The following is a 12,014-nucleotide window of genomic DNA, read 5'->3' as shown; positions in this document are numbered from 1 at the left end:
AAGCCTACGTTCCTCCTCAGCCAGTCTGATATGTATTCCACATGTCAATAAAGTTTGACTGGGGGGGCAGATCATTTAGTTTTGTAGCCTCCCGACTCTGGAACACTCTGCCAATAGAGCTCAGACAAATGGATACACTGTCTCGCTTCAGGAAGGAATTGAAAAAAAGAGATTAAATTCCAGTCCTACCCTTTAAGCTCAGTTACACACAGTGTCTTTTGGTAATCCCAGTGCCAGGATAACCGTTGGGTGGAAGCCGCGCTATAGAAGTATCCCTTACATTACATTACAAAGATGCTATGGCCAGAGTGTATACAGAGGGCGAACGGCCTAGTACCACATTAGCAGGACTGACAAGACCCAATGGGGAGGGGGGCAACAACGTATTGCTGTTACATTACAGTGGGGAGCCAGTGTGCGGTACATCTCAGATAGTGGAGAGATTCCTCAACTTTTATGCTGAACTGTATACTTCGTGTGGTTCCAGTGCAGATGAATCTGCTGAAGAATATCTATCCCACATTACAATGAAGTGGCTGTCTAATACACAGAGAGAAAGACTGGTGGCCCCACTCTGCCCAACAGAAATCGCCGTAGCATTAAACGACATGTCCAATGATAAGGCGCCTGGCTCTGACGGATTGACGGTTGCCTTCTATAAAGCCTATCAGGACCAGCTGATTCCACACCTGATAAACGTTTTCGAAGAAATGGCCTGAGTGTGTAAAATGCCCCCTACGATGTGAGAGGATATTTTGATTAAGCTGCTAAAACCTGATAAACCACCAGAACTATGCTCCTCATATAGACCATTGTCGCTGTTCAACACAGACACGAAATTGTTTGGCAAAGTCTTAGCAAATAAACTAGCACCCCTGCTCCCTGGCGTAGTGGGCCCAGAACAATCTAGGTTCGTACCTGGGCGTTCTCTCACTTTTAACTTGCGTACACTGTTTAGCACTATTATTATTAATAGATCGGAATGTTCGCGCAGCGACAGTATTTTTAGATGCAGAAAAAACATTTGAATCAGTGAGTGGAACTTCCTGCTTGTGGTGTTGAGGCATGTGAGAGTTAGAGAGGAGTTTAATCAAGCGAGTCAAAGTTCTGTATGCACAACTGTTAGCGCGGGAGCGTATAAATGGCCTGCTTTCAATGCCAATAGCGATTACAAGAGGCACCAGACAAGGATGCCTGCTCTCGCCGCTGTTGTATGCTTTAGTAGTGGACCATCTAGCTTGTGCCATGTGATCAAACCATGCACATAGCGGTATAAGGTTCCCACATTACATCCTAATAATATCTGCTTATGCTAACAATATGCTATAATACATGCACAACCCAGAACATAATCTGTCGCCAATGTTGCGAGAGGTGGAGAGATTTGGACAGCACTCGGTCTGTGTATAAATTGGAATAAATCAATTATTTTCCCACTTACTACCAACCCAGCCTCTACACAGATCGAACACCCAATAATGTGGACTACAGATCCGGTGCGTTACTTGGGGGTCCAAATACATACTGTTCCCGAAACTCTAATAATTGAAAATGATGGCCGCGATGTGCAGCATGTCTCGGAACCCATCAAAAAATGGATCCAACTGCCTTTGTCATTGCTGGGTCGTATCGCACTAATGGATATGATAGATCTTCCAGGCTTCCTTTTCTTCTTTGTGAATATACCGATCCCTCTGCCAAAGTCAATGGTTTCGTAATGTTCGAAATCTCATAAGACTAGCCTGGACTGGGAAATAACCCTGGGTACCATGGGAAACGCTAACAAAATCATAATCAGAGGGCAGACTCAACGCCCCTGATCTTGAGGTATACTACAGGGCAGCGCAGCAATGTATGCAAATTACTGGACTCATGGCCCATGTGAGCTTCCACACTTGTATATGGAGAAAGATGAGGTGAGCCCCCTCTCCCTCCCTCAGTACCTGTTAGGCAGACCACAATGTCGATTCCACGTTATAGACCCTGTTGGAACCACTAGGTACCAAATGCGGCAGTCAGCAGCTAAACAGAGGATTACACTCCTCTACTCCCCGAAATGACCAGTGGAGAGTGGTGTGGCTGGTTTCCACCAAGTGACACAGCTAATGAAGGATGCATTGTCCAGGGATGGCATTTTAAACTTTTTACTCGTGGCATAGGTGTACCCGCCGCTGTCACTACATCCTCCAGAATCCTATGGGGCTATTTGCTAGTATGACGAGCGGTGTGCGACCCACTTCGCATTTTGTATTTAAAGCTCCCTGAGCTATGGGTTGACGAGCCCGGATCCCGCACCCGCGCGCTGTGAGAGGTACTAGACCTGATAATTTTTGGCAGTCTACAGCACCCCGCATACGTACCTGCTCCCTGCTGACGAGAGGCAATTACCTCGAAACACGTGTCCAGGGATGGCATTTTAAACTTTTTACTCGTGGCATAGGTGTACCCGCCGCTGTCACTACATCCTCCAGAATCCTATGGGGCTATTTGCTAGTATGACGAGCGGTGTGCGACCCACTTCGCATTTTGTATTTAAAGCTCCCTGAGCTATGGGTTGACGAGCCCGGATCCCGCACCCGCGCGCTGTGAGAGGTACTAGACCTGATAATTTTTGGCAGTCTACAGCACCCCGCATACGTACCTGCTCCCTGCTGACGAGAGGCAATTACCTCGAAACACGTGTCCAGGGATGGCATTTTAAACTTTTTACTCGTGGCATAGGTGTACCCGCCGCTGTCACTACATCCTCCAGAATCCTATGGGGCTATTTGCTAGTATGACGAGCGGTGTGCGACCCACTTCGCATTTTGTAATGAAGGATGCATGGGGGACTTTTTTCAGGACGGAATAGTTAAAATATGTGACAGATGCAAACACACACACACACACACACACACACACAAAATATCAATGCACACTAGATATCGGTACCACCAGTGAGACAGTGACCGTAAGCCCTAATGGCAGAGGAGATGTCTGAACCCCAGGAATTAGCTGCATTGACATACTTATTGCAAGCAAAATTCCTGCAGTGTGCAATTTCAGTACTAGGCACCATGAATCGTGGGTGGCTTCCCTCGAGCTCCCACTGGTACATCTTAACCGACTAGCCGAGGGCCGGTGCTCCTTTCAGTTTGTTGATGGATGACACATTGAGGTGCCAGACTTTTACGCTTACTCTCAGGCTGGGGCAGAGGAGAGTTTCATGCGTTTTACTCCACGGCCATGTTATCCACACCTCCGTTGATTTCATTTAGAGAGACATTACCAGTGCTTAATTTGTACTGGTGGTTTCTGGTGCTTGGCACTGGCACTTGTCAGCACCGGCGCTAGTCACAGCGCACGTCATGGTGGTGCTGTCTTTTTTAATTTTGAAATGAGCACAGCAGCCGTGTTTAAGTCAATATACACTGAAAACAAATAATACCAGCCTCTCATGCCATTATTATAGCTTTGTGTGGACGGAAATCGTCGAATTGTCAAACTTGTATGATGTTGACGCTTAGGTGTTATGTTGATACTGTCAATGAAAGTGCTGTCAGGGTATGGGTGGTGCAGGCTGCAGTAGCCTTCCAAGAAGGGCCCTGGCACTTATTTTTACAAATTCAGCACTGGACAGCACTCGTAAAAGCTGTAGCTGAAAGCATTTGAGAATGTGTTTTGGCACCAGTGCTTTAAATGGGCCGGTACTCACCGGTACTGAGTACCGGCACTTCTGAATTTTCTGGCCCTCAGTACCGGCACTTCTCATTCGCCAGGGAGAGTACCGGTACCCTAGTAGATGGCACTGCAGGCTCCGGTTATTTATCTCCTCTAGCACAGGGCAGATGCCGCTCTGCTTCTCAGGAACTTGTAAGAGCGCCAAGCCTCATGCTGAGTGGAGATTCCAGCAGCGCCCATGTGAATGGCCTGAGCCTGCAGGGGGCAGAGGCCTTACCGTGCGTCACGCTGTGACTAACAGTGCAGGGTCTAGACAGACCCTTCACTGTCGATCATGTGCCCGAGGACTATTCTGCTGAAAGTGCTTTAGCCTCACCCCGCCCCTCTCCATCAGGTGTGTAAATGGGTTGGGACGGGCGGTCAGTCAGGATATTGATTGCACTGGCCATTCTAAAGCAGTGACAGCCCAACAAAATCCTCTGCCTTCGCCAAAGCCGGTTTTCTTTTCATCTTTTTGTTCAGGACAGGAGCTGCTTCTCTTTGTGGACAGAACTTCGGAAGGAGTAGGGATGAATGTAAAGACGTGAGGTGGTTGAGTTTTGAAATCATGAATTGTCTCAGAAATTGTATTTTAACACACATTTCTGTAAAGTCAAATCTGGTGCATTTCTTAACTTTAATTTACCAGACGGCAAATTTAGGGGGAGCATGGAGGGGTGAACAGGAGACAAGTACGGAAAAACCAGGGAGAAAATGTAAGACTTGTGGAGAGTAAGCAAAAGAGGAGCAGAACAAGTGAGAAGTTTATAGGCTGGGTGAAGATTAGAGGCAAGTGGAGATAAAAGGGAGAGAATCAGGACTCTCAGTAGATTTTAGAGGGAATGTGGAGAGATAGAGCGTGTGCGTGTGTGTGCACGCTTGAGAGCATATAGTATTGTGCCACATAACAGCATGGCATTAACAAGCAGCAAATATTACAGAACGATAAACTGTTAACATATCCTTTTTGGGTTTCATTTTGTGTAATGAGTTAACCTGTTTTGGTTACATAAACACATTTCTCATGTGTTTTTCATAGTTGCTGCAACTGATATAGAAGTCATTATGTATCGTCATATGTTGCCCTAAGCCCCGCCCCTAGCCCCGCCCACTCACCACGCCTCTAGCTCATATTAATGAGTACCTGCACTTATTTTTTCCCATTTAAAGCACTGTTTGGCACAATACAGCCTTGCTGCCAGAAAAACACCCCGGGACTCAATGGGAAGAGTGTTTGCCACTGAACACAAATGTTAAAGTGATCATCGGTATAGGCGCCATTAGGGACGGACATTTTGTGAGCCTGAAAGTATGAAAGGCTGAGATGACAGCATGCGCATTTCAGAGTGATTATATGCAGATTTATGCAGCGAGTACATCAATGCTGATTATCGCACTACCAGTTTTAGCATCATTTAAAGGTAAGGAAGGCCTCCTTTGACCCGAGGAGCGTTATCACCCCCTCCTGCGTGGGCGTTCTCTCGAAAGAGGGCATCGAACGGAGTATAATGGAAGGAAATGTCCAGAGGAGAAAAAAAAAAAAAAAAGAGAGAAAGGTGGAAACCAGGCCAATTAGCAGCGAGAGGTCGTAGGGAAGGCGAAGAAGGTAGCAGGAGTCCTCAAGCATGACTCTTCAAGTGCACTGATTGATGCCAGTTTTAACTAATCAAGTGTTTGCCCCACCGAAATCTCTCGCTCATTCGGACTTTCGAATGGTGTAAACGCCTGCTGTGTTTATACCGGTTGTGTTGTCATAGGCAATTACTAGATTCACCATTAAAACCTACATTTTAATTCTTAGTATGGATAAATGATCATGTTCTACAGTAGGCTACATGTTTAAAATACCCATCTGTGTGGAGTTTATTTGTCACATGATAAGGAAGAGCCCAATGATCTTGGTTGCAAATCCAGGGTGGCTGCTCTCAACCCTAACTAAAATACACATTGCCATCTATTAGCCAGCTGGGAAATGGAAACGTATTCTGTTCGTTTTTCAGATGTCATCTGAAGTTTGTGTCTCTGAAAGCGAAACTCTTTGCATTGATTTAAGCCGGTGGTCTTCCTGAATGAACCAATTGATGTTGGAGCCGGATATTCAGGAGCACGCTGCATCGATCTAAAGTGGGAGTAGGTACAAGACTATGTGACTTTCTTACCAGCGGTCGAAGTGCAAAAAAAAAAAAAGTAAGGGAACTGTGATGGTGTGCACAATGGGGGCGGGCGAGTAAGCATGGGGGCGGGGCGAGTAAGCATGGGGGCGGGGCGAGTACGCATGGGGGCGGGGTCAAAGGGATGGCTATAAAAAAATATTCAGTAACTTTTTTCGGTCTTTCACCTTCATGTACGTACATATAAAATAACACAGCTTAAATGCAAAATAAATGCAAGTTAAGTTAATCAGTGGGTAATGCACTATTGTAGTTTAGCAAACCTCTATTAGAGGTCTCTGTCTGAAATCAGAGAGCCACAGAATGTAATCCTGGTTGGAGCTTTGGAGAATAGTTAAGGGGCGTAACATAGGCCCCTGCAGCCCCTGTGGCTTGTGTTACAGGTCTTTAAAAAGCACACACTTCACTGCTCAGCTTGTAACTCCTTTCCAAAACCACTAAAAAATAATAAATCTGTGTCATCAGGAAGTGTCAAGTGATTCCATTAATTAAAGCCAATACCAGCAACCGAGCTCCCTTTACATTTGCAGATTGACCCATTGTGCAAATTAAAATTTCTTTCAGGTAAGCAGGCACCCTGGCTAAAAGGCATGTTTAGCTGTCTGCTTGTAGTTTTCACTGCACAGAAGACTTCTTGCCTTACACTGCAGCTGAAGAATTTCATCTCTCGTAAATAACAGTCCCAGGATGGTCAACTTTTCACAGAAAGTAGGGGAATTGTTTTAATTAAATTAAAAAGTATGGGCACATCTTGCCCCTCCGAGACTGCCCACTTCGACCACTGGTTCTTACATTCTCACGCAGCACAATTGTGATTTGAGGATTTGCAAACTGCTTGTGAAGTGAATTTATACTTGCACATTTACCTGTATTCTTTGGGAAGGTAGAAAGGGTAACCAGAACCATGGAAGCGCATAAGCCAAAGAGTTCTCTCTGGTCGTCTGACGCTTCAGCATGGTAAAGCATTTGTGAAAAAGTACTAAAAAACAAAACTGAAACAGTACGAAACCAGAAGCTCTGTTTTTTCAGTGCATTACAGTAAAGAATGACCTAATAGTGAAACCTAAACTCATGTAAAATTGCCCTCCTCAACACAGACTGCTTAAGCCATTTTGCAACCTAAAATTACAGGGGTTCCTCCTAGTACCATTCTTTTCCTGAGGGGTTTTCCTATGTTCTTCCAAATTAGTGTTGCCCTTCAATCTATAGAGTGATCCACACCCTTTGGTCTTGGTTCACACTTTCCAAATATCACATACATCAAACTATTACAACCTATTCAAGCTTTGTTGTACTTTGGCTCACATATGTGGTGAATGTCTGGGTGTTGCAAACAGCACCAAGGGCACCAAATTATTTTTAGCAACATGTTACAGACCTATAGTGTGGGTTTTGTCAGTTCGGAGCATTGTGGACTCGGTTACTTCATATTTGTCTACATCACAACATGAAGACAAAGACGACAAAACTAATGCATCTGTCTGGGAGTTTTTCAGTAAGAAGGTGGTAAGGGACCACACAGCTACTGCATCTTTAACTGGCATCTGTTGCTCTGCTCAGTGGGATGCTTCTTAGCATGTGGACTTTTGGATCGAAAGCTACATCAATACTGCATAAAGGACTTGCAAATACTGCCAAAATCATTCAATAATGATTTAGTATGTTACATAGGTGGCAATCAGAAATTTAATGTACAGAAATTCTCAATAAAATTCAACTGACAGAGCCAAATCTGAAATGATGGTCCGCAGTCACAAACTCCAGGTGAAGTAGTCATTAATACGGTGACACCTGGCATCTTTAGGCTTGGTTTCCCGTCTTTTTGATTCTGACCACCTATTTTTGACTGTGTGCTGAACTTCGTTTTTGCTGGTTTTAGGGCTCTGGCCACTTTACCACTGCTCTGTGCATGTGCACTCTGTCTAATATGTAATGTCGTTTGGTTTCACCATGATTTGCATATTTGATTTACTCCTAAGTCCCTAATACAGTGCACTACATGTGCATAGGGCCAGTGTGTGCAGTTTTAAACTACCATGTTGACCTGGCAAGTTCACCTACTTGCCAGGCCTAAACTTTCTCTTTTATTACATGTAAGGCCCCCCTAAAGCAGGCCCTAGGTATCCCCTTGGGCAGGGTGCAGGGTCTTTAAAAGGGAGGACATGTACTTTTGAGTGTTACATGTCCTTGTAGTGAAATACTGCTAAATTTGTTTTTCACTACAATCCAATCAATACATATTTGGCACAGTTCTCATCGAAGACAATGTGGAGATAACGTTGGTCAAACCATCCAAACAAGGATGTTACTTTCTTGGCAACATGCAATTAACCTACTGCCCTTTGATTATTTAGACTAACAACTAGATTTCAGTAACCCAACACTTCAACTGCGTATCTCCTATAGCCGTCAAGACTTATCAGATTACAGTAGTTTACTACATAGCTTATTATCATTTTTTTCATCCTTGCATTCTCAAAAATTGTAAATTGTGACCCAGATCTGCTACTACCTGAATACTCAGAACCCCAATCATCATCAGGCACACCGGTTAGTTAGATTTTTTCTTATCTCCATCTCCTATATATTGAATATTTTGTTCCAAATTCAAAACGTTGTCACTCTTCCTCTCCAGAAAGCTTCTTCTCTGCTTCAATCAACTTAAGTCTTGTTCCTCTCTTTCTGCATACTTTTGAGAAATGTACTACAGTGCCACACATACTACACCTATTTTTAAGTGCTGGGCAGAACTTACTTGAAGCTAAATAATTCCTGCTTTTGCATCTATAACAGTCGATCTTTATTATTCCCTCTCTTAACCTACCTTATTCACACGTCATGTGGAGGAAGGCACCGCTACCGTTTTCCTCACATTAATCTTCTTCACTATATCACTTTCTGAATTTATCACTTCTGAAATACCAGCCATAGCACAACTGTCTGAAAGCTCAGCCTTTGAACAACAGCTAGCGCATCCTTTAGTTTAGAATCACCATTTACCTACCAACATTCTTGTATAGCTGGATTGCAAGCAACCATCACAACCTCGTCTTTAATACGTTCATCATATAAACTCCCAAATTTATAATAAAAATCCCTCTTTAGGCCGGAAGAAAGTCATCAACAGATTTTTTCCCACTTCCTATACAAAAATATAAACACTGTAATCCCAATGCACACTTTAAAAGTGAAATAATTAACCAAGTCAGTTAATGTATTGTCAAACATTCCTATCACCAGCACCATTTATTTTGGAATTTGTAAAATTTCATTCCCTCTGGACCTAATCAGTTCAATATGTACTTCTTTTATTCTGGTGATATTTTATTCTCCTAACACAATATATTCCACTTGAGGTCCGAGCATTATGGAGCGCTCATGGGATGAGCCTGATAAACTCAATGTAATCGTATGGGAATCCAAAGCACACCTCCCCCCTTGAGGATTCTTAGTTGATTTCAACTTTTAAATGTCACTTTTCAAATATCACTGGTTGGTGTGCATGACCTCTCACAGTCAAGACTGCTTTACAAGTGCAATCACTTCAAAGGAAAATGGCTTCCACGTCGGATCATGTCCTTGAACCCGCATGTGTGTGGCTGTGTACACAAGTGTACCACACCTGTTTACCTGCGACGTGCACACACTAGACAGTTGGTATGGAGATGCACTCAGGAGGATACTATTTAGTGCATGGTGTCTCGGGAGTCCTTGACCTATAAACCTCACCTACCAGATAATCACCATGAACTAGGTCTACAAGTGAAGCGGTGATAGAGCGCCACGTTATTCTGAAATTTTTGAAGGGGTGCAACATATCCACTGTTAGTTCGCACCCACATATTAATCTAAGTAGTATTAAGGTGTGTCTTAGAAATGTATTACTAGAATCTGCTTAACATAAGTGTGATTAGAAATGTAACCATGTTTTTATGAAGAGTAATGTCGTAGTTTACTGCAAATGTATTTTAGCCAATGCATAATGATTGGTTTCATGTAATGTCGTATATTAGGTTAAACGTGCACCATTATTAAAGATTGCACGTGTAGTCTGCTTACTCACGTATAAAGAGTAATGAAATTAATGCTTACAGTGTGATTTTAGGAGTGTTTAACACTGTAAAGGCCTGATCGCATATACGTTTAAAGAGAAAGGCCTGTTCATTTCTTAGGATAGCTACATGCTGTAGGCCGAAAATGATTTCCCTTGGTAAGGCTTTGGGTTTCAGGATGATGGAAAATCTTAGTGAAGTGAAAAGTTTCTCGTTCTCATGTTTCTGTTGCAGGTGCAAGGACATTTAGCTCGTTAGAGAGACTAGGCCTTTGTTATAGGAGTTAGGATGATACGAGAAGCCAATATGGGAGTATACTGGAATGTAGGGATGATACTTTCGGCGGAGAAGGTCCCTGGGACCCAAGGACGAGTAAACCATTGTTGGATGGAGTACAAGTTTCACTGGAAAAGTCCTGGAAGAAGAAGACCCGGCTGAAGAGGTGTGCCGAAGGGCGTGTTCTATGTTTTTTATATTTTGTATTAGGGACAGTGCCCCGAGGGTTGAGCAGTTGAGGCTTAGGTGGGGAGCTAGAAAGAGCATCTTAGAGCAAGCTCTGATTAAGTGAGTGTACTTCTAAGGAAGTCTTCACTTCGGACACCTTTTTACTCTCTTGCCTGGGAGGTAAAATGCCAAGTAGGGATGTCACCTTAGAGATAGAGTAGGGATAGACTAACTGCTTTTCTTTTAGGCTAATGACTTCTAATGTAGAGATTGGACTAATTATCGCATTGCTGATGTTATTGGAATTGATTCTTCTTCTTATTCTGAGTCGAATGAGACTCCTGCGTAGGTTATCTTTTGTATTAGTGCCCATTTATTTTCTTCACCTTGTACGGAGGTGTTTATGTGCAGTTATTCTTGGTTGTAATAAAATCCTAAAAATTTAGATTAGGAGTCAGTGGCCCTTTGGAACTGAGATTTGATTCTGTTGATTATATACTAAGAATTGAAATTCCTCCCCTCTACACTATTTAGCAGATAAAAATAACCTGGTGACCTGAGAGGATTCTTGGTGATGGTAAGGTAGACAAGAATCCAGCGTCATCAGTTGGTAGCAGAGTAGGATGGTTATCTCCGATAGTGAGGGGAGATCTAGATCAAGATAAGAGATTCTAGAGGCCCATAGAATTTGAGTAATGGTGACCCATCGGATGATGAGCGGCAGACAACGGCAGTTGATGGAGATTGATGGAGAGTAGCGGTGCGGCTGAAAGCAGCAGTTCGTGGAGGAGTGAGTATGAATAGGGTGATATGTTTTGTAGATTGCAGTGTTGAATTGATTGTGTGATGTCTTGCGGAGTTAGAATGAGAGTTGAGTGATTGTGAGATCAGGCTGGGAGCGCGTGCAGCCCGGGGATTCTTAGACTCGACGAGTAGTCTGAGAAGTTGTGGTGTAGAAGACACCCAAGGTAGATTTTGTTGACCATTGAAAGGGAATCGTGAGAAGTCATCGATTACCCAGACAGAGATAGGGGGAGCGAATGTGTGAGTGCGTGAGTAACCGACGCTGGTCGTGGGTTGTTGTATGTGGAAATTTAAGAGTTTGAAGCCTATCAATTGAGGCGATTGACCGGTCGTGTTGCGGACAGACAGTTGCCAGGTTTGAAGTCAACAATTTTGAGAGACTGTCGGAGGCAGTCAGAGAAGTGATTGTCCAGTCATTTGTGGACAGATAATTGCTTCAGAGTGTGAATGGGACAAATGCAAGGGTGAGACGCAAATTATGAAGGAGGGGGACCTGCTGCGAGGAAGTGTGACGTCAGAAGGTGTCGCGCTGCGATAGGTCGGTTGGTGTGAGTCGCGCTGCTATTGGTGGATTGACATCAGGAAGTGAACGAAAACATTGTTCGCGATCAAAAATTTGTTCATCATGAAATGTTTTAAGATTTTCCGTGAATTATGTAGAGGTGACGAACAGGTGGTTACTCGAGGGGGAGAAGAAACCCCTTCCGAGGATACTCCGGCGTATTATATGGCAAAGAATGTGGGATTGCATACTATAATTTGGCTTGAAAATTGGCATAAAATGACTCATGGTGAGGGAGAACTGGCTTTCCCACGATATGGTACTTTCAGGTTGGAGGTGTTG

The 12,014-nt window shown here is 43.7% G+C and overlaps 1 protein-coding gene across 3 annotated transcripts in view; it reads right to left on the bottom strand.

The window, feature by feature from the left end:
• GPR63 (G protein-coupled receptor 63) overlaps nucleotides 1–12,014 on the bottom strand; it is a 212,706-nt gene that overhangs the window by 12,367 nt on the left and 188,325 nt on the right. The window lies entirely within an intron of this gene.

This window comes from Triturus cristatus, chromosome 6, assembly GCF_964204655.1.
Source record: "Triturus cristatus chromosome 6, aTriCri1.1, whole genome shotgun sequence".
Lineage (NCBI taxonomy): Eukaryota > Metazoa > Chordata > Amphibia > Caudata > Salamandridae > Triturus > Triturus cristatus.
The sequence above is the reverse complement of the archived record's forward strand: the minus strand, read 5'-3'. Positions and strand labels throughout refer to the sequence as shown.